This window comes from Mixophyes fleayi, chromosome 1, assembly GCF_038048845.1.
Source record: "Mixophyes fleayi isolate aMixFle1 chromosome 1, aMixFle1.hap1, whole genome shotgun sequence".
NCBI classification, from domain to species: domain Eukaryota; kingdom Metazoa; phylum Chordata; class Amphibia; order Anura; family Limnodynastidae; genus Mixophyes; species Mixophyes fleayi.
Window position 1 is genome coordinate 202,580,982 of NC_134402.1, and position 23,187 is coordinate 202,604,168.

The window sequence follows — 23,187 nt, forward strand, 5'->3', positions numbered from 1 at the left end:
GGACTGCAGAAACAGTAAACGTAGTAATATAGATTGCAGTTCCTATTTTTTGGGACTGCAGAAACAGTGAACGTAGTAATATGGATTGCAGTTCCTATTTATTTGGACTGCAGAAACAGTGAACGTAGTAATATAGATTGCAGTTCCTATTCTTTGGGACTGCAGAACAAGTGAACGTAGTAATATAGATTGCAGTACCTATTTTTTGGGACTGCTGAAACAGTAAACGTAGTAATATAGATTGCAGTTCCTATTTATTTGGACTGCAGAAACAGTGAACGTAGTAATATAGATTGCAGTTCCTATTTTTTTGGACTGCAGAAACAGTGACGTAGTAATATAGATTACAGTTCCTATTCTTTGGGACTGCAGAAATAGTGAACGTAGTAATATAGATTGCAGTACCTATTTTTTGTGACTGCTGAAACACTGAACGTGGTAATATAGATTGCAGTTCCTATTTTTTTGGACTGCAGAAACAGTGAACATAGTAATATAGATTGCAGTTCCTATTCTTTGGGACTCCAGTAACAGTAAACGTAGTAATAGAGATTGCAAGTCCTATTTTTTGGGACTGCTGAAACAGTGAACGTTGTAATATAGATTGCAGTTCCTATTCTTTGGGACTGCAGAAACAGTGAACGTAGTAATATAGATTGCAGTACCTATTTTTTGGGACTGCTGAAACAGTGAACGTAGTAATATAGATTTCAGTACTGCAAGAACAGTGAACGTAGGTAAATTTATCAGTACTAATAATTCTGGACTGTAAGAACAGTGAACGTTGGTATTGCAGTACTAATATTTCAGGACTGCAATAATATATTGCTCTAGAATTTTCTTATACTTTTTAAATTATTTTTTATCAATTTTTTTTCATTTTTTCTGTATAATTTTTTTTTTTTTTTAGGAGTTTTTAATAATTATAAAATTACTATGAACTTAGCACAACAAAGCACAGGACTAAAGCACCACTGGACTCAGCAGGACAGACACTGGCCAACGCACCACTGGACTCAGCAGGACAGAGCACAGGACAAAAGCACCACTGGACTCAGCAAGGACAGAGCACTGGACACAAGCATAAAGCACCACTGGACTCAGCAAGGACAGAGCACTGGACACAAGCATAAAGCACCACTGGACTACAATTGGACACTGTGGCAAGATCACGCCCAACATGTCTAAGAAGTGTAGCAGCAACTGGTCTTCTGGTAAGTAAGAGCGTGGATGTAGTATTAGGACATGATTCAACTGTCTATACACCTCATGCAGTATCAGCCCTGTTGAATTCAGCTCAAACCAGACATGTCTCTTCAGCTAGGTTCACAAAATGGGAACTAGCTCTGATGAAACCTTTAAACATCACCATCAAACGATGCAGCACTTTAAATTCAGCTACATAGCTTCCATATGTGCCTCGAGATGCACAAAGGGTGGGAGGTGAGGAGACCCTGGTTGGCTATGAGTTTTGCCAGAATACTGAAACGCATGATTTTATGGAATACCTAAACCAGACCTCTACTGCAAGGCCCGACATACGTGACACCCCTTAAAAAATGTAGATTTTACGTTTTATACAGACGGGAGTTGTCATAGACAGACGGGAGAGCTATGTACTGGTTATGCTGTTGTAGACAATAAGGATGTTGTAGAAGCTGGACCCCTTGGCCCACCTCACTCAGCCCAAGTGGCCGAACTAGTAGCATTAAGGAGAGCGTGTGAGTTGGCAAAGGGTAAGTCAGCTAATATATATACTGACTCTAGGTATGCCTTTGGGGTAGTGCACTATTTCGGGTCCCTTTGGCATCTTAGAAACTTTACGACAGCAGCAGGCACGCCAGTGGCACACTCACAACACATAAAAGGACTTTTGACAGCAATACAGTTACCCAAGACAGTAGTCGTCATAAAATGTAAAGCCCACACTTCTGAAGAAGACCCGGTGTCATTGGGCAATAACAGGGCGAATGAAGCTGCTAAATGGGCAGCAGGGCAACCTATCACTGTATCGACAGAGACTATGATGTTTTTTCAGACATTAGACACGCAGAGATTAATTGAAATGCATGATTTGTGTTCCCTACAGGAAAAGGCGGTCTGGAAGGCGAAGGGATGTGGTCAAGAGTCCTCAGGACTCTGGAGAGATGGACAAGGTAGGCCTGTGGCTCCCAGAGCATACTACCCAAGCCTGTCTGAGGCAGCACATGGTCTGACTCATCTGGGTAAGGAAGGTATGTGCAAACTAGTGAGAGCATACTGGTGTGCACCTGATTTTTCTTCTCAGGTCGGTAAGAATGCAATGTCATGTCTTACTTGTCTGAGGAAAAATGTCGGGAAAGCTATACCAACTGAGCCATCCCATATCCCTCCTACAGACGGACCTTTTCAAGTAATACAAATTGACTATATCCAATTACCACCTTGCAGGAATTTCAAATATGTGTTAGTATGTATTGATGTGCTTTAAGGAAGGTATGTGCAAACTAATAAGAGCATACTGGTGTGCACCTGGTTTTTCTTCTCGGGTCGGTAAGAAGGCAATGTCATGTCTTACTTTTTGGGTAGAAGCATATCCAGCAGCCACTAATATTGCTGTGTTCACTGCAAAGAAAATTGTTCAGGAATTTGTGTGTAGATACGGTATCCCTAGAATCATTGAAAGTGATAGGGGTACCCACTTTACTGGTGATATCTTCCAGAACATGTGTAAGTTCATGGGAATCAGTAGCAGACTTCACACCTCTTACCAACCACAAGCCAGTGGTAAGGTGGAAAGAGTAAATGGTACTATTAAGAACAAGCTTGGTAAGATAATGGCTGAAACTGCGTTGGCGTGGCCTGAAGCTTTGCAACTAGTCATCCAGAGCATCCGAACCACTCCCACACCTCTTCTTAATCTGTCCCCCTTTGAGATACTGTTCGGCCGACAACCTCATTTGATCGTAAGTCCACAAGATGACTTGGGGGTAAATGTATCATACCCCGGTTTTGTCAAGTCCCGCGATTTCGGCGTCTTTGCAGCTTAAATTTAAAGCGGCGCTGCCTTGTAAAGGGAAGTTTCCCTTTACAATGCAGCGCCGCTGTAAATTTAAGCTGCAAAGACGCTGAACTCGCGGGACTTGACAAAACCGGGGTATGATACATTTACCCCTTGAAGTGTAATAATGAAGTGACTGTGCAATATCTCATAAAAATGAGCAGACAGCTAAAACAACAACAACAAAAACTAAAAATGCTGTCACCTGCTATGCCAGAAACGAACTGTTGTTAAGTGCGTATGCTGCTAACCAATAACGATTGTCGAATCTCGATTTGTGTTTCCAACGCACAAATATTTATTCTCAAAAAGTAGCAGTAGATATTCAAGCGAAAATTATAATAAGTACAGCCGTTACTTATCGCAGGCGCTCTGGATCCAGTGTACAGTCTTTCAATCCTGAAGTCTGGGGACGAGATGTCTGCACACTAGATGAGGAGCTGCTGTTTATATGCACACAGAAATACAGTAAAACAATGCAGAATGGTATAGCTTGCTTCTATTGGTCCAGGTTTCAGGAAGGTCCAAGGGGTTATCAATCATTGGCTAGTTCAACCTAAAGAATCCAAAGGAGGGGGTCATCTCCTCAGGGGGTATGCTCCGATCTTCCCGCCAAGATTCCTTAGTCTTAAATAGTTCATAATTCCCTATCATTCATAACTTGCCTATGCACTCTGCGATTCCTTTGCAGGGTGGCCTGGACAGTTGCAAATGTTAAGGGGAGTATTATGATACCACACATGATATGATTCCTTTAACCTGTACCATATGTTTTACTGATATGCATATAACTTATGATATTACACATAAATACTACTATATTTCGACATAAATGACTATGTGTTGCAACTACCATTAATGTGTACTATTTTACAAGTGTGCGTGTGTGTGCGAATGTATGTAAAAGACTAAATACTGTTGTTGCCACGTGTTGCAGCTGCGTACTCCCTTTTACGCCGTAGCGTGCCCTTTTACGCCGTAGCGTGCCGTACGCATCTTTTCAGACAAAGACAACCAAGTTTGCTCGATTTTAATTGAAATGACTTTATCCAATATGCTGACTTTGACAGCTCCACCCTTTGATAGTGTAATAAACTATCACCTAATCACCGTTTCAAGTTCAGGGTTATACAACACTTCTTCACAGACCCTGATCTCGGTATATGGTACCACCCTTCAATCTCAGTGATTCTCCTAGGAGACCATTTTCCACACTTCAACACAGTAGGAACACATTTGACACATAAACCAATCGCTAAGATGACACCCAGTATAAGGAGAAGGAGCTTACCTACACTAGCAACCATTTCCTGTACCCACTCCCCCAGACCGGAGAACCATTTCACAGGGTTCAACCACGAGAACCAACCTGCCACCTTTTTCCCGACCTCATATAACGAAGAATTATGGTTCCTTCGAAATTCCCATTTCAGTTGCAGAATTTCATCCATCTTCCGGCCTATAACCTCCTTAGGGTCATCTTTATTATTGGTGATGTACGTGCAACATTTGACACCGAACTGGGTGGCCAGTGTTACACAGTACCCACCAGTAATAGAGGTGAGATAATTTAGTACCAGTCTATGTTGCACCAAATCCTTCTTGTACGCTTGTAGCTCCCTATACCTGAAAGTGTCATCATACATCTTAGTGATATTATCTATTAATTTAGCTAGGTCTTGGATATATTTAAAGTTTAATGTTCCCCGAGCAGTCCTGGTGAGCTCTAGAGCAAACATAACTTGAAAACCAGCAGTTTCACTAATCAAGTTTGTAGCTATGGGTTCCTCACCAGGAATCATATTTCTCTTGCCACGGTGTTCATACTGTGTGTGTATGTATGGTGGTGATGTAGTCTTGTGAATATCAACCATTTCTTCATGAGTAACAGTCATGATTTCAGGAACCAGTTTAGCTAAGAAACACAAGCCCTTGGAACTCGGAGTTACCCAGGAATAAGCTTTCCTCCCACAAACAAAGTACACATCATCAGGGAGTACATAAGAAACAGTATGCCCATTAATTATATCGCACAGAGTTTTTGACGAAACTACCCATGCCTAGAGTCTTCATTTGCTCAAGACACGTGTCAGCATGGATGACATTCTCACAATTATCTATAGAGACTTTACCAATGGACATTTTTTTATGTTTGGTTATACGCCCTAATTTATAACTTCCATCCACATTCCTGCCTATGCGTGATTTTGTAAGTCTCCCTCCAACATGAGCGTGGCAAGCCATTGTCTGATCTGATAGGTCAGCCTCCCAATTCTCCAGACGCTTTGCATGAGAAATATTTAGGCACAGCAAAGATCTGTCTACGGAGTATTGTCGAAGCGTCAGACTAGGAGACCTAGTGTTATTGTACCTCCCGTCTATGGGCCTCCCACCCCTCAATTCGAGTACTTCGGAAATGTTTAGAGGGAATAGCACTAGTCCTATATTATGCTGCCCCTGTGGCACGTGAGAGCACACCCAGCACTCGGTTTGGTTTAGCACCTTACCCACCAGGGAGTGATAATCCTCCAAAGGATGCCCGCCTATATTCAGAGTACTGGGGGACTGGCATCGTTGGATGCATCTCTCTTCAACTAGGGAGTCACAGTACTTGCAGATGCAATACTCATCAGACAATAGTCCCTCACACTGTCTCCGAGTTCCTGAGCTAGCAGACCTTTTCATAACCCCCGGACCAAGCTTAATAATGGGCTGCTCTGAGTATTCTAATAACTTTTCATCTGCCTCCATCTCATCCGCATCACTACCAGAACCCTCCTCCGTCCTCCATCCTCCTTCACAAAAATAGAATGTCCTAGAAAAAGTAAAAACAAGGAAAATCCTGGAACAAAAGAAAAACAAAAACCGCCACTCCATCGCTGGACAGATAGTTCTGATGCAACGTCTCTGGTTCAGGTGTCTCGACTGCAGGCTTTAGGTCTCCCGGAACAGACTCACAAGTGACAGATCTATGTCGTCGGTCTCAGTTTTATCTTGCACTTTCTCCGGGTTACGGACTCTCCTGCAGTGGGTGGAATGGACCCAAGTGTCTCTCTCTGCAACTTTCAGTGATGTAGTACTGGTCAGCAGCACTTGGTACGGGCCTTCCCAACGGTCTGTTAAACAACCTGAACGTAAGAAATTGCGGATCATAACATAGTCTCCAGGTTCAACATCATGACAGTTCGTTTCTGGCATACCAGATGACAGCATTTTTAGTTTTTGTTGTTGTTGCTTCAGCTGTCTGCTCATTTTTATAAGATATTGCACAGTCACTTCATTATTACACTTTAAGTCGTCTTGCGGACTCACGATCAAATGAGGTTGTCGTCCGAACAGTATCTCAAAGGGGGACAGATTAAGAGGAGGTCTAGGAGTGGTCCGAATGCTATGGAGGACCAATGGCAAAGCCTCAGGCCATGCCAACCCAGTTTCAGCCATTACCTTACCAAGCTTGTTCTTTATAGTACCATTTACTCTCTCCACCTTACCACTGGCTTGTGGTCGGTAAGGGGGGTGAAGTCTGCTACCGATTCCCATGAGTTTACACATATTTTGGAAGATATCACCAGTAAAGTGAGTACCCCTATCACTTTCAATGATTCTAGGGATACCGAACCTACATACAAAATCTTGTACAATTTTCTTCGCAGTGAACATGGCAGTATTAGTGGCTGCTGGATATGCTTCTACCCAACCGTAAAACACATCAATACACACTAACACATACTTTATGTCACGATTTGCACTCTGCAGCTGCTGTCTGCAATGACTCTATTGGATTTGGTATGCTTTCCACTTGTAGTTCTACGCTGCCTGTTGAAATCCACTATTTGCTGTTACCTGTGTCCTGGACTCCTGCATCTTCAACCATTATACCTGGTACTTGTAGTTCTACGCTGCCTGTTGAAATCCACTATTTGCTGTTACCTGTGTCCTGGACTCCTGCATCTTCAACCATTATACCTGGTACTTGTAGTTCTACGCTGCCTGTTGAAATCCACTATTTGCTGTTACCTGTGTCCTGGACTCCTGCATCTTCAACCATTATACCTGGTACTTGTAGTTCTACGCTGCCTGTTGAAATCTACTATTTGTTGTTACCTGTGTCCTGGACTCCTGCATCTTTAACCATTATACCTGGTACTTGTAGTTCTACGCTGCCTGTTGAAATCTACTATTGCAGTTACCTGTTTCTCATCTGCACTTTGAACTGTGTCATGAGTTACCTTGTCATCTCTGTTTATTAATAAACTCATTATAACCACTTATCTCCTCTCCGTGGTCATACCTGGGAAATCCTGACAGTATGATCTGGCCCTAAAATCAAGCCTGCTGCTGCACGGCTTTCATCTCTTTTGGAAAGGATTTCCAGGGAAGTGACCTACTCCGTTTTCAACATTAAGACCATGGCTGCTGTTTCCTCAGAAAATTCCCTGTTCCAGTTGCTCCAAGTGGACATTCTTCAACTTCGCACTCAAATAGCGCAAGTATCTTCCTTGCTGAACCAAGTGCTTAAGCAACTTCCAGTTTCCACCCCTAATACATCCTGCTGTAAGGAGTCTAACTATGCTGCTAACATTTCATTACCAAATTTGTCTGCCTTTGACTCTCTGCAAGCAGTACCTCCCAATATTCCTGTAACAAATTCCAGGTTTTCAGGTGCTCCACGCCCTCACCTGACCGAAGAGGAGCGATGGCGCAGGATGACCTACAAACTGTGTCTTTACTGTGCCAGTGATGTACATTTTTTACAGGATTGCCCGCTCCGTAGACTCCGACCATCTTCAACCTCTATCTCCAGCTCTAAATTACAAGCTTCTGTCTTCATTCCAGACATGTTATCTGCTCCCATGAGAACCCAGGTTCTCCAGTTCAACCCAGAGGGGGCGCTGCCCTTAAAGTCTGCTCCAGAAGGGGCGCTGCCCTTAAAGTCTGCTCCAGAGGGGGCGCTGCCCTTAAAGACTTCTCCAGAGGGGGCGCTGCCCTTAAAGACTTCTCCAGAGGGGGCGCTGCCCTTAAAGACTTCTCCAGAGGGGGCGCTGCCCTTCCAGTCCGCTCCAGAGGGGGAGCTGCCCTTCCAGTCCTCTCCAGAGGGGGCGCTGCCCTTCCAGTCCTCTCCAGAGGGGGCGCTGCCCTTCCAGTCCGCTCCAGAGGGGGCGCTGCCCTTCCAGTCCGCTCCAGAGGGGGCGCTGCCCTTCCAGTCCGCTCCAGAGGGGGCGCTGCCCTTCCAGTCTGCTCCAGAAGGGGCGCTGCCCTTCCAGTCTGCTCCAGAGGGGGCGCTGCCCTTCCCGTCTGCTCCAGAGGGGGCACTGACCTTAAAGACTTCTCCAGAGGGGGTCCTGTCCCTCCAGTCTGCTCCAGAAGAGTTGCCAGTCCATGCTGTCCAGCCCGAGTTGCCAGTCCATGCGGTCCAGCCCGAGTTGCCAGTCCATGCGGTCCAGCCCGAGTTGCCAGTCCATGCGGTCCAGCCCGAGTTGCCAGTCCATGCGGTCCAGCCCGAGTTGCCAGTCCATGCGGTCCAGCCCGAGTTGCCACTTGGTGCTGTCTGCCCTCAGGCTTCTCAAAGTGCTGTCTGCCCTCAGGCTTCTCAAAGTGCTGTCTGCCCTCAGGCTTCTCAAAGTGCTGTCTGCCCTCAGGCTTCTCAAAGTGCTGTCTGCCCTCAGGCTTCTCAAAGTGCTGTCTGCCCTCAGGCTTCTCAAAGTGCTGTCCCTGCCAGGCCTGCCGCCCAGTCCGGGCCTGCTCCCAAGTCTGCGGCCCAGTCCGGGCCTGCTCCCAAGTCTGCCGCCCAATCCGGGCACCCTGCCAAGTCATCTGCCCAGTATGGATTGTCTTCTGCCAAGGGGGTCCTACCCAAGTCCCAAGGGATGTATGTTCAACCCGAGCTGGCCGAGTCTCATGCTAATTCGAATTCACCTTCTGTTCAAGTCTTCCAACCACCTACCTTCAATGGGGATATTCAACAATTTCGTGCTCTTATTAAATTCTGTATATCCTATTTTCCCTCTGTATCCAACCTCCTTGATACTCAACGAAAGCAAGTGTTTTACATGTTGGCCAACTTTACAGGGGAAGCTCTGGAATGGGCAGAGCCCTTAATTGAAACCCAAGATCCCATTCTGTCTGATTTACAGCTTTTTACTGAGGCCGTGATCAAAGAATTTACGCCAGCACCTGCTATTCTCACTCCCAGTGCTTCATCTATGCCACATGTTCTATCTCCAGCTACTCCCACTTTGAGATTATCGTTTTCTTCACTCCATTTCCAGCAACCCTCTAAAAACCATAAAAAGAAAGTGAAGAGGAAGAAGAAGAAGAAAGATTCTCCTGGATCTCAACTTCCCTGTGGTGTGGTTTCTATACCCTTCCCGTCCTTGCATGAAGACTTCTCAAATACATGCCCAATTCTGGACTATGACTCTGACTTTTCTGACCATTTCTAGTATTTGGGCGTCTTGAAATCCGCCCTTTAAGGAGGGGGTACTGTCACGATTTGCACTCTGCAGCTGCTGTCTGCAGTGACTCTATTGGATTTGGTATGCTTTCCACTTGTAGTTCTACGCTGCCTGTTGAAATCCACTATTTGCTGTTACCTGTGTCCTGGACTCCTGCATCTTCAACCATTATACCTGGTACTTGTAGTTCTACGCTGCCTGTTGAAATCCACTATTTGCTGTTACCTGTGTCCTGGACTCCTGCATCTTCAACCATTATACCTGGTACTTGTAGTTCTACGCTGCCTGTTGAAATCCACTATTTGCTGTTACCTGTGTCCTGGACTCCTGCATCTTCAACCATTATACCTGGTACTTGTAGTTTTACGCTGCCTGTTGAAATCTACTATTTGTTGTTACCTGTGTCCTGGACTCCTGCATCTTTAACCATTATACCTGGTACTTGTAGTTCTACGCTGCCTGTTGAAATCTACTATTTGTTGTTACCTGTGTCCTGGACTCCTGCATCTTTAACCATTATACCTAGTACTTGTAGTTCTACGCTGCCTGTTGAAATCTACTATTGCAGTTACCTGTTTCTCATCTGCACTTTGAACTGTGTCATGAGATACCTTGTCATCTCTGTTTATTAATAAACTCATTATAACCACTTATCTCCTCTCCGTGGTCATACCTGGGAAATCCTGACACTTTAGATTCCTGCACGGTGGTAGTTGGATATAGTCAATTTGTAATACCAGAAAAGGTCCGTCTGTAGGAGGGATATGGGATGGCTCAGTTGGAATAGTTTTCCCAAAATTTTTCCTCAAACAAGTAAGACATGACATTGCCTTCTTACCAGCCTGAGAGGAAAATCTGGGAGCACACCAGTATGCTCTCACCAGTTTGCACATACCTTCTTTACCCAGGTGAGTCAGACCGTGTGCTGCTTCAGCCAGGCTTGGATAGTACGTTCGGGGAGCTACAGGCTTACCTTGTCCATCCCTCCAGAGTCCTGAGGACTCTTGACCACATCCCTTCGCCTTCCAGACCGCCTTTTCCTGCAGGGAACAGAAATCTTGCATTTCAATTCATTTCTGCATGTCTAATATCTGAAAAACCATCATAGTCTCGATCGATACAGTCATAGGTTGCCCTGCTGCCCATTTAGCATCTTCGTCCGCCCTGTTATTGCCCAGTGACACTGGGTCTTCTTCAAAGGTATGGGCTTTGCACTTTATGACGGCTACTGTTCTGGGTAACTGTATCGCTGTCAGAAGTCCTTTTATGTGTTGTGAGTGTGCCACTGGTGTACCTGCTGCTGTCGTAAAGTTTCTAAGACGCCAAAGGGCCCCAAAATCGTGCACTACCCCGAAGGCGTACCTAGAGTCAGTATATATATTGGCTAATTTACCCTCTGCCAATTCACACGCTCTCCTTAATGCTACTAGTTCCGCCATCCTGATCGTCTACAACAGCGTAACAAGTACATAGCTCTCCCGTCTCTGTCTGTCTATGACAACTCCCGTCTGTATAAAACGTAAAATCTACATTTTCTAAGGGGGTGTCACGTATGTCGGGCCTTGCAGTAAAGGTCTGATTCAGGTGTTCCATACAGTCATGCGTGTCAGTACTCTTGCCTAACTCATCATCGACCATGGTCTCCTCACCTCCCACCCTTTGTGTCTCTAGAGACACATATGGAAGGTATGTAGCTGGATTTAAGGTGCTACATCGTTTGATGGTGATGTTTGAGGGTGCCATTAGGGCTAAGTCCCACTTTGTGAATCTAGGTGAAGAAACATGTCTGGTTTGGGCTGAATTTAACAGAGCTGATACAGCATGGGGTGTATAGACAGTTGAATTATGTCCTAATACTATGTCCTCGCTCTTACTTACAAGAAGAGCAGTTGCTGCTACACTTCTGAGACATGTTGGGAGTGATCTTGCCACATTGTCCAATTGTGCACTGTAGTATGCTACCGGTCTGCTAGCGTCACCATGTTTCTGTGTGAGGACACCTGCTGCACAACCATCAGCTTCCGTACAGTATAGGTCAAAAGGCTTTTCGTAATCAGGTATTCCCAATGCAGGTGCTCTAGTCAGACTATCTTTAAGGTTAAAGAATGCTTGCTCTGACTCTTCTTTGTGTACAACACGTTCTGGTTTTGAGGAAGAGACTAGCTCCTGCAATGGTAATGCCAGAATAGAAAAACCTGGGATCCAGGATCTACAGTATCCACACATCCCCAGGAAGGTACGAATCTGCTTCTGGCTCTGCGGCAGAGTCATGTGTTGTATAGCCTCAATCCTGTCGGTTGTCAGGTGTCTTAGCCCCTTAGTGAGGCAGTGTCCTAAGTATTTGACCTTAGTCTGACATGGCTGTAATTTGTCCTTTGCCACCTTGTGCCCTGTTTGTGAGAGATGGAGCAAAAACAATTTAGTATCATGTAAACATGACATAAAAGAATCAGAGGACAGCAACAAATCGTCCACATATTGAATTAGAACAGACCCATTGTGGGGTTGAAAGGATTGCAAACAGTCATGTAAGGCTTGGGAGAAAATACTGGGGCTGTCAATGAACCCCTGGGGCAGTCTGGTCCATGTGTATTGCACTCCCCGGTAGGAGAATGCAAAAAGGTATTGGCAGTCAGGGTGAAGAGGGACTGAGAGGAAAGCAGAACATAGATCAATGACAGTAAAGTGACTAGCAGACGGTGGAATCTGCATGAGGATGACAGCTGGATTCGGCACTACGGGGAATTGGCTCTCAACAACTTTATTAATTCCCCTTAAGTCCTGGACTAATCTATAGCCCCTCCCCCCACTCTTCTTCACAGGGAAAATGGGACTATTTGCTGTACTGGCTGTATGAATTAAAATCCCTTGTTGTAACAGCCTCTCAATAACAGGATATACCCCTAGTTCCACCTCCGGTTTTAATGGATACTGTGGGATTTTTGGAGCTATCCTACCACTTTTTAGATTGACCATGACAGGGGCTTCGTTTGCCATCAGTCCAGTGTCCTGTCCATCTCTGGTCCATAGTGAACCTGGTATTTCCAGCCACATCCTCTTTACTTGAGATGGACTTTGTTCTATAACAGGAGAGTGTAACATTAACCTTTGAGGGGTGTCCAATATATCCTGTACCTCATGTGCGACTTCCTCCGGTATATCTAAGAACACACCATCTGGAGTACAGTATATGACACATCCCATTTTACATAACAAGTCTCTTCCCAGCAAGTTAGTAGGAGCCGCCGCAGCCAAGAGAAATTAATGCTTGGTATGCAGGGGCCCGATAGTAACTTCAGCAGGTTTAGTTAGTGGATAATGCAACACTCTTCCCGTTACCCCCATAGCTGGAACAGTTTTACTGGTCACCTGTAGATTGAAAGGAGAGGTTATCACAGATCGGGCCGCCCCTGTATCTACAAGAAAAGTTTGCTTCCTACCAGCTATGTCAACTATCATTGTTGGTTCTTCTATCTGACTCTCAGTTAACCTCACTGGCTGTAGACTACAGGTATGACCTGACCCCTAGTGCTGACTATCTTTTTCCCGCGCAGCATTTGCTGCTATAATATGCGCGGGTAGATGTGAGTCTTCTAATCTATGAAAATTCCCCTTTGGAGGATATCTACGTGACCCACCCGTATGTGTATACTGTCTTTCTTTTTTACAATCTCTTGCGAAATGGCCTTCTACGTTACACTTGAAACACCTGATTATTCTATATTTCTTATTATGTGGGTTGTATGCTGGTGGTCGTGTATGTACTCCCTCTAAAGCCTGTATATTTACCGTCATTAACCTATCGCTTTTCTCTTCCTTTTTTCTAAAGAGGTTTTTGTCATGCTCCACAGCAGACTCCCTAAGAGAATCTACTGTGATGCCTCTCCAATTAGGTAATGTGGTCTGTACTCTTGTCTTTAAATTTTCTCTAAGGCCATCCATTAATACTCCTACAGCTACCTCTCTGTGATGTGGGTCCTCACCTATGTTGGATATCCCAGTGAACCGTGTTATCGCTGCTATAGCTCTAGCAAAGTAATCTGAGGCTGTTTCACTATCCTTTTGTTTTATGGTGAAAATCTTACTCCAATTTACCACTACTGGAAAATAGATGGCTAAATGTTTGACAATTTGTTCTATATTTTCTTGGTTAATCTCATCAGTCAAGGTGTCATCTTCGTCCAACAAACAATCTTTAATACATTTTTTGTATGTCAATATGGGGAGGAAGACACGCCCTCAACACTACACGCCAATCCTTATAGGTTGGTTCGTGTGCATTTCCTAAGTCTTTGACAAATTTCTGATACTTAGCCAACTCCTTTCTAGGGTCTGGGAATTCAGTCATAATGGAACGTAATTCTGATCTAGTCCAGGGACAATGCATTGTAACATTCTTTAAAGGGACTATACCATCCTTATCCGCCTACCCATTGGGAACTGATATTGTGCGGACTGGGTACGCACCCACTGGTTCACTGTCTTCAGAAGTCACTACAGGATTTGCTGTTTCAATATTTACACTGCTATCACTCCTAGTGATCACACTACTCTCACCTATCTCAGCCATTGCTCCTTTCCCATACTTACGCTGAACCTCTAGCATATTAACAGCATGAGCAATGGCTGAAATCACAGTGGGTTCATCTTCATCTTCTGATACACTGGTTTTAAACTGGCTTAAGACAGGATATAACTTACCAATTTCTCTTTTTTCAGTTTTAATAACGGCTGTACTTACCCCTCCCGCCACATAAGGAGTTCGTCACGCTTCTCAACGGCTACTTCCGCCGTGCGCACTCTTTTCACCACGCCTGTTACCTTCCATTTGCCACAATTTTAAACAATCATTATGTTTATTCCTCACTTTCGTTGACTTAATCAACCATACTTTATCTTTTACAGTATTTAGTACCTCTGCATTAAAACTCCCTATTGTTGGGAAAGGCCTATCACAATCTTTGGTCATCTTGACCCACGTGTCACAATACACAGTTGCGTATGCACCATATTTCTTACACATGAGAAACCTTGCTGAACCAATAGGCCCTTCCTTAGGCAGTACACTCGCCATCTCTAGCGTATGCTTAGCACCCATATTGAGCAATACCTTCTACACGGAACACAGACACACCGCAATGCTCTGTTCTTTCCGGCCAACAATTTCAACCCTGTTGCTACAATCACCGCTAGAGATCTCTAATGCCCCGGTGGACGTATTTCCAAATAGCCCCGTCCACTCGCTTACTCTTGTTCCGAACAAGAATCCCTAACACAGAAATAGTTCCTTGATAGCCCGGCTATCTCAAATTTCTGTTGAGTTTATTATAACTGGTAGCACCAAGTCGATACAATCAACCAGCCTTTCCAATATAATTCCTCCACGCACTTCCAATTTTACCCTCGCGGTTGTGTTTACAGTGCGGTTAGATCGCACCGCCTACTAATACTAATTATTAGTAAACTTGCGATCTATTGGTGGCGATTCGCGAAAACCCGGTTTTCGCACTCGGTATACCTGCCCTGTATACCGGCCTTCAGTTGGGCAACCTGCCTCGTCAGACAGCAACTGAGCACAATCCACAATAAAACAGTGTATCTACATTACAAAATCACACACTATACACCTTTTCTGCGCAGAAAATCAAAAGTTCCCAACAATAGTAATAATGTCTCAGAGGCTTTCACAAGTAATTATACTATACACATATAATAACTATCAAAACGATTGTTTAACCACATGGCAAATCTACCGGAAGTCCGCGTATGCACAGCAGGAAATACACATACGCTAAGCAATGCAATACAGTTAAAAAGCACAATGACAATAAAAAGAAACAGTTTTCTCTTTTGTCCCTAGGTTCTAGTTAGCGTGCCCTAGACAATGCAAAACGGACATTCGGTTTCACAACACAGAGTAAAATTCAGGTTTTGAACACATTGCGTTCTTACCCGTATATGACGCGTCTCCACCCTTTGTTGCGGAACCGAAATCCATTGGTCTTGCGTATCGTCTGGCAACGAAACCTCCAAAACTCACAAGCCCCCAAATTGTTAAGTGCATATGCTGCTAACCAATAACGATTGTCGAATCTCGATTTGTGTTTCCAACGCACAAAGATTTATGCAGTCAAGACACCTGAGCCAAGGACGTTGCCCAAACTATCTTTCCAGCGATGGAGTGGTGATTTTTGATTTTCTTCTGTTCCAGGATTTTTCTTGTTTTCATTTTTTATACGACACCCTATTTTTGTGAAGGAGAACGAATGACAGAGGCAGGATCTGGTAGTGATACTGATACTGATGAGATGGATTTCGAGGAAAAGTTATTAGAATACACAAAGCAGCCCATTATCAAGCTTGGTCCAGGGGTTATGAAAAGGTCTTCTAGCCCTGGAACTCGGAGACAGTGTGAGGGGCTATTGTCTGATGAATATTGTATTTGTAAGTACTGTGACTCCCTAGTTGAAGAGAAGTGTATCCAGCGATGCCAGTCCAATAATAATATGGATATGGGCGGGCATCCTCTGGAGGATTATCACTCCTTAGTGGGTAAGGTTCTAAACCAAACTGAGTGCTGGGTGTGCTCTCATGTGCCTCAGGGACAGCATAACAAAGGGTTAGTGCCGTTCCCACTAAATATCTCTGAGGTCCGCGAATAAAGGGGAGGGAGGTCCATAGAAAGGAAGTACAATAACACTAGGTCCCCTAGTCTGAAGCTTCGGCAATACTCCTTAGACCGGTCTTTACTGTGTCTAAATATCTCACATGTAAAATGACTGGAGAATTGGGAAGCTCACCTGTCAGATCAGACAATGGCTCGCCACACTCATTTTGGAGGGAGACTTGCAAGGTCACCAATAGGCAGAAATGTTGATGGACACCATAAACTAGGACATGTAAACAGACATAAGAAAATATCCATTGGGAAAGTCTCTATAGGTAATTGTAAGAATGTTATCATGCTGACACGTGTCTTGAACAAATGGAGACACTAGGCAGGGGTAGTTTTGTCAAATCTTTGTGTGATATTATCAATGGGCCTACTGTTTCTTATGTTCTCTCAGATGCCGTGTACTTTGTTTGTGGGAGAAAAGATTATTCCTGGGTAACTCGAAGTTCCAAGGGTTTGTGTTTCTTAGGTAAACTGGTTCCTTAAATCTTGACTATTACTCATGAAGAAATGGTTGGTATTCAGAAGACTACATCCCCATGTTATGAGCTGCGGCGGCTCTGGGCACCGCCATGACTCGCTCCCGTCTGCTGCTGGACGCCCCGGCCGTCGTCATGACGACCGGGACATCATTTCCGCTTTACCCTGACCGTTGCCAAGGCAGCGGTCGGAACGATTCCCTTGTGTAGCGCCGCGTCCCGGCATCCAGGGCAGCCGGGCGCGTGCGCAAACTAAAAAGAAACAGCTGGCCACTTAACTCCTGGGCCTCTGGCACTTCCTATTGGCCAGTACTTGTATTTAAGGCAGGGAGGGGCAATCCTTCCCTGACGGTTATAGTTCCTGCTTCTGCTGACTAGCCTGCTCGTGTTCCTGGTTGCTGTACCTTTGTTGGATTGATTCTTCGTTGCTGACCTTCTGCCTGATTCCTGACTCCGTTTTGATTGCCTGTGCCCTTTTGACCCTTTGCCTGGATTTCTACACTGCTGATTTGCCTGTGCCCTCTGACTCCGGTTCGTGTCCTGGATATTCTGTTTGCTGCCGGCCTTGACCCCTGCCTGACCTCACTCTGCTATTTCTCCCATCTGCTATCGCTGGGTTCTCCCCAGTTTGCGCACAATTCACGACCCTCAGCTGTCTGCGGCCAAGTCTGTCCCCACCACTAGGGGCTCCAGTGAAAACCAGACTTCTGAGCAGATTCTGGGTTTTGTGTTGCTGGCTGTGGGGGTTCCTAACATTATAACCGGCCTAAAAATAAAGGGTTATACTGAGTGAGTTGTATCATCCGGCCCTATGGAACCAAGCCCAGCACAAGTGCTGGCAGGACAAATCCAGACTCTGTCCCAGATAGTCCAGGAGCTGTCCCAGTGGCAGGCTGCCCAAGAACAAGCGTCTAGAGCTTCACAAGCCGCCCAGTCTGCTGTGGTGGAACCCAAGATGCATTTACCTGACCGCTTTTCGGGAGATCGCAGGCTCTTCCGTAACTTCCGTGACAGCTGCAAACTCTATTTCAAATTGAGACCACTATCGTCTGGATCTCCACAGCAAAAGGTGGGGATAATTATCTCTCTCCTACAAGGGGATGCGCAATCCTGGGCCTTCAGCTTAGATTCCAGCAGCCCAAAGTTACAGTCTGTGGACGCCTTCTTTGAAGCACTTGGGTTGATTTATGATGACCCGTACTGAGTGGCTTCTGCCGAAGCACAGCTGCGATCAGTGTCGGACTGGGGCATGAAGGGCCCACCGGGGAACTGCAATGCTAGGGGCCCACCAGAGGGGGTGTGGCCAGCCATCATAGAGGCGAGACCAGACACTAAAGGGAGGGTGGTCAGCCCACAAAGGACAGCTAGCACCATAGTGTAGTATATAAAGAATGTAGTGTGCTCATCCTTCTCTTTTAAAATGACAGGCTGACTGCGCACTTAGTTACTAACCTGCTCATGCTCCTCTGGGCGGTTGGATATTCCGGAACTCCTACTCTCATCTGCCCTGCTCAAAGTGAAAAACACACTACCGCGCAGGTTCAGAGAGCCCAGACGCGACTCTCTGCACCTGTGTGGTGGTGTGTTTAACGGGAGTGTTTGGCAAAAACGGGGAGGGGGGGGAGGAGTTGCGCTCTACCCCTACTGTTGCAAGAGCAGCATTAACACAGGTTATCCCTCTCTACGAACTAATAATATACTGAAAGTTAAGCGCTCATTGACTTATCTATTATTACAAGTGCAATGCTAATAATAAAATTTGTATTCTTTTATCTTGAATACAATTCGTATTTTTCTATATCTTGTATTAGGCTGTGAGCAAGAGGCTCGGTTCAATTAGTGGGATAACATTTAATGTTAGTTTTATCACAATTTATTGAATCCTGGTTAAAATACATAAAAATACATTAATATAGACAAATAAAATACTCCAATTAAACCACAGTATTTATATTATGAGGCATTGATTTCTATATACATACATATGGTATGGCATCAATTGAACATACATAAAAAAATCAGACAACCCTAGGTATATAGACCTGGACTAGTCTAGCTACTGGGAGGCAAATGGCAGTGGGTATAAATGCTGCATTGATCCAGATATAACACAGTCACTGATATCTCAATAAAATAATGTTCATAGCATACAAGTCCAGTAGATGGGAATTGGTATTTCTTTAAGTCTCTGCTAGTGCAATATAAATATTCAGATCACTGTCCACATATATCACATGGTTATTGCTGCAATGCTTTCAAATTTAAGTTTGTTTACTTGCAGTTTCGATGTATATAGAGATGGTGGCCGGGTACCCAGTGTGCTGAAATCAGAGGATGTTTCTCGTGGTCCGTGCTTGTTACTGTTGGAGAGGAAGGTGCCTGCGTTCCACTGTGGAACGCATCTGTCCCTTCCTGTTCTCGCGTATGTCCAAAAGATGAATTGTATGCAAGTCGGGAGTCAGCTGTTTTCTTAGCTCCTCCTTAACAATGGAGGGGGCGTGGCTTTAATGTGGAGGGGCCTACCGGTGGATAGTCCTGCTGCCCTGCAGGCCAGTCCGAGCCTGGCTGCGATCCTTGTCACAAGGGCAATGATCTGCGGAGGAATATTGTTCCAGTTTCAGGCGTTGGTCTTCAGACTGTGCATGGAATGACCCAGCTCTCCGTTGTCAGTTCCGTCTGGGCCTCTCTGAGCAAATCAAGGACTCCCTGGTCCAATATCCTATTGCAGAATCTCTTGAAGAACTTATGCAGCTAGCTATCCGGATCGACAGGAGATACAGAGAAAGGAAGACCGAAAAGGAAAGCTCTTCTACCTTTTCTCCTATGCTTCCGCAAGCTGCTCCTTTTGACCAAGTCGAGCCTATGCAACTGGGGGCATGTCGACTGTCATCGGAGGAACGAACCCGGAGGCGTACCTTAGGTCTCTGCCTGTATTGTGGAGAAAAGGGTCATCTGCTCCGTTCCTGCCCCATCAAACCGGGAAAAGACCGGGCCAAGTGAACATGGAGGGTGTCCACTTAGGCCTGCAAGTAATCTCTCCCAAAAATTCTTTACTTGTCCCTGCTCAGCTCACCTTTGACGGACGAGAATTGTCCATTCCAGCCTTTCTGGACAGTGGAGCTGCCGGAAACTTTTTGGACTTGGCCCTCGCCCGGTCCTTGGATTTCGCAGCCATTCCATTGGAATCCGTCATCACGGTTTTCGGATTAGATGGAAATCGTCTAGATAAGGGTGAGATACATTATCGTTCACCTCCTTTGCAGTTAAAATTGGGTGCCCTTCACTCCGAGACCATCTCTCTGTATCTAATTAATTGTCCTTCAGTTCCTTTAATACTAGGTCACTCTTGGCTAGTTCTTCACAATCCCTGTATTGATTGGACCAAGGGGAGATCATCAAGTGGGGTCCTCGATGTTCTTCCTCATGTTTGTCTCTTCCACTCAGAATTACTCGGATCTGTCCGGAACGGTTGCCTCTTCATTACCACGAGTTTTCTGATGTCTTCTCTAAAAAAGAAGCGGATGTTCTTCCTTCACATCGGGAGTATGATGGTGCTATTGACCTTGTCCCTGGTTCTAGGTTGCCCAAAGGAAGATTATACGCCTTATCTATTCCAGAGACCCAGGCCATGGAATCATATGTAAAGGAGAACCTGCAAAAAGGCTTCATACAGCCTTCCAAGTCTCCTGCCGGAGCAGGCTTCTTCTTTGTGGCTAAAAAAGATGGTGGGCTGAGGCCTTGTATTGATTATAGAGGGCTAAATAAAATAACCATTAAAAATACTTACCCTCTGCCACTTATCTCAGCCATCTTCGATCAATTAAAAGGAGCTAAGATTTATTCCAAGATTGACCTACGAGGAGCCTACAATTTGATACATATCCGAAGTGGCGACGAGTGGAAGACCGCCTTTAATACTCAAACGGGCCATTACGAGTACCTTGTCATGCCCTTCGGCCTCAGCAATGCTCCAGCTGTTTTCCAAGACTTAATCAACGATGTCCTTCGTGAATTCTTGGGTTCCTTCGTAGTGGTTTATTTGGACGACATCCTGATTTATTCCCGCTCATTAGAACAACACCGGAAACATGTTCGGCAAGTACTCCTGAAGCTCCGTCATCATCATCTATATGCTAAACTAGAAAAATGTGACTTCGAAGTTTCCAGGGTCACTTTTCTGGGGTATGTTATTTCTCCTGAAGGCTTTGTCATGGATCCCACAAAGCTACAGGCCATTCTGTATTGGGTACAACCCCCTAATTTAAAGGCCATCCAAAGATTCCTGGGATTCGCCAACTATTATAGGAAATTTATCAGTTCATTTTCCATCCTCATCGCCCCCATCACAGCTCTGACCCGTAAGGGTGCTGATCTAAGGTCTGGTCGCCTACTGCAGTTTCCGCCTTCAAAGCCTTGAAACGTGCTTTCATGTCTGCCCCAGTTCTAAGACATCCGAATCCAGACCTCCCATTCATTGTTGAAGTCGATGCTTCGGATGTTGGAGTTGGAGCCGTATTATCTCAGAAAGATCCTAAAGACCACCGCCTTCATCCCTGTGCTTATCTGTCTTGAAAATTCTCTTCCGCTGAAGAACATTACAATGTGGGCAATTGTGAGTTACTGGCCGTCAAATGGGCATTGGAAGAATGGCGCCACTGGCTGGAAGGAGCAAGACATACTATTACCATCTATACGGACCACAAAAACCTATCCTACATTGAGTCCACTAAAAGATTGAATTACAGGCAAGCACGGTGGTCCCTCTTCTTCTCCCGTTTCCAATTTGTTATTACTTTTCGGCCTGGTTCAAAGAACCTAAGAGCGGATGCCCTGTCCCGTAACTTTATTTCCTCTCAAAGTCCAGTTTCTGAGCCCTGTTCCATTATTCCTGCCTCTTCTATTTTGATTGCCTTCACGCAGGAACCCTTCAGCAGTGTCAACCACAGGCCCCTTCTGAAACACCAGTGGGCAAACTTTTTGTGCCTGTACACCTCAGGAAGTCGGTCCTCTCACAGTATCATAACAACAAAGCTTCTGGACATCCCGGTATTGCCAAGACCATCGAAATTGTCTCTCGTACTGTCTGGTGGCCATCATTGTCTAAAGATGTAAGAGAGTATGTATCGTCCTGTGACTTGTGCTTCAAGAACAAAGTTTCCCGGAGTTCCCCGTCAGGGCCATTACTGCCATTACCTGTCCCAGTCAGACCTTGGACCCATGTGTCCATGGACTTCATCGTTGATTTACCCCTATCCTCTGGGTGTAACACCATCTGGGTAACCGTGGACCGGTTCAGCAAAATGGCCCATTTTATTCCGTTGACCAAGTTACCTTCTGCCCGTTCTTTGGCCACTTTATTCATCAAATATATATTCCGTTACCATGGACTTCCGGAAGATATCGTGTCAGACCGGGGCTCACAGTTCATCGCAGTCTTCTGGAGGTCCTTTTGCTCTCACCTAGGCATACACCTCAGTTTGTCGTCTGCCTACCACCCGCAGTCAAACGGACAGACCGAGAGGGTGAATCAATCCCTGGAGCAATACCTTCGACTGTATAGTCGAAGGTATTGCCAAGGCAACGGTCGGAACGCTTCCCTTGTGTAGCGCCGCGTCCCGGCATCCAGGGCAGCCGGGCGCGTGCGCAAACTAAAAAGAAACAGCTGGCCACTTAACTCCTGGGCCTCTGGCACTTCCTATTGGCCAGTACTTGTATTTAAGGCAGGGAGGGGCAATCCTTCCCTGACGGTTATAGTTCCTGCTTCTGCTGACTAGCCTGCTCGTGTTCCTCGTTGCTGTACCTTTGTTGGATTGATTCTTCGTTGCTGACCTTCTGCCTGATTCCTGACTCCGTTTTGATTGCCTGTGCCCTTTTGACCCTTTGCCTGGATTTCTACACTGCTGATTTGCCTGTGTCCTCTGACTCCGGTTCGTGTCCTGGATATTCTGTTTGCTGCCGGCCTTGACCCTTGCCTGACCTCACTCTGCTATTTCTCCCATCTGCTATCGCTGGGTTCTCCCCAGTCTGCGCACAATTCACGACTCTCAGCTGTCTGCGGCCAAGTCTGTCCCCACCACTAGGGGCTCCAGTGAAAACCAGACTTCTGAGCAGATTCCGGGTTTTGTGTTGCTGGCTGTGGGGGTTCCTAACACCCCACCATACATACACACACAGTATGAACACCGTGGCAAAAGAAATATGAATCCTGGTGAAGAACCCATAGCTACAAAATTGATTAGTGAAACCTCTGGCTTTCAAGTTATGGTTGCTCTAGATCTCACCGGGACCGCTCGGGGAACTTTGAATTTTAAGTATATTCAAGATATAGCTAAATTGATAGACAATATCACCGAGATGTATAATGACACTTTCAGGTATATGGGAAGGGAGCTACAAGCGTATAAGAAGGAGTTGGTGCAACATAGACTCGTATTGAATTATCTAACGTCTATTAATGGTAGCTATTGTGTGACATTGGCCACCTAGTTTGGTGTCAAATGTTGCACACACATCACCAATAATACAGATGACCCCAAGGAT